Source organism: Trichomycterus rosablanca, chromosome 9 (genome assembly GCF_030014385.1).
Source record: "Trichomycterus rosablanca isolate fTriRos1 chromosome 9, fTriRos1.hap1, whole genome shotgun sequence".
Lineage (NCBI taxonomy): Eukaryota > Metazoa > Chordata > Actinopteri > Siluriformes > Trichomycteridae > Trichomycterus > Trichomycterus rosablanca.
The window spans coordinates 22,475,689-22,476,579 of NC_085996.1; the positions used below are offsets into that span (position 1 = coordinate 22,475,689).

At 37.6% G+C, this 891-nt stretch overlaps 1 non-coding gene across 1 annotated transcript; it reads left to right on the forward strand.

Moving 5' to 3' along the window:
• The first annotated feature begins 776 nt into the window (after positions 1-776).
• On the forward strand, positions 777-891 carry LOC134320953 (U5 spliceosomal RNA). The gene has a single exon (XR_010013762.1). It is a non-coding gene; the product is annotated as a U5 spliceosomal RNA (small nuclear RNA).

An 891-nucleotide genomic window follows, 5' to 3' on the forward strand; every position in this document is an offset into this window, starting at 1 on the left:
TGATGGATCGTGTAGTGTGAAACCCCCTATTGCCGATCAGTCGTGTAGTGTGAATTACACACCGACTGAAAGACTCCCGAGTGCAAAAGATTCAGTCGTGTAGTGTGAACTGTACAGCGACCTGACGACTTGGAAAGTCGTGTAGAACTTGGCATTAATTGGCAAATCTACTTAAAAATATGGTTCCTCAGCAGATATTTTATCAATGCATAATAGAATTACCTGCCAACGATTAAAGTATTTTAAAAATAGTGCTGTTTTAATAAATAAAACCTGTTTTAGGGACGTAGAATATACAGTCTGGTGAATACTGTGAGTGGTTATTGTAGTGTAAAATCTGCAGGTGAACAAACTGTTTCTGTTGCACTCTGTTGATGTTTACTAAACTCGTTGAGGAAAATGGATGTGTTCAGCTTTGCATATTTATTGTTATTTAAGGCAATATCTCTCTTACAGTTTTAGAAATAAAGGATGAAGATGAACCATGATCCCACACAGATCTCGTCCTGCCTAAATCTATACAATCGTATGGAGGTGAACGAAGCAAGAGTCGATTTCCCACAATGCACCGCATGCTGTAATCGCAAAAAGGTCACTGGATTTTATATAATTTCTTTTTTTTTTTTTTTTAAATCGATCTTTCATGCTAAAACGCTGTTGGTTGTAATAAGTAAACATTGTTTTGTTTAGAAGCAAAGGCGCGTAATTTGTAGCCTACCGTTTTATAGAAATACTTCGCATTTACTGCGGTGTTTCGGCACGACCTTAAGAAGTATACACTCTGGTTTCTCTTCATCTCGTTTAAATCTTTCGCCTTTTACTAAAGATTTCCGTGGGGAGGAACATTATGAGTATCAACTAATTTTTTGATGCCCTGCCGAGAGGTGGGGT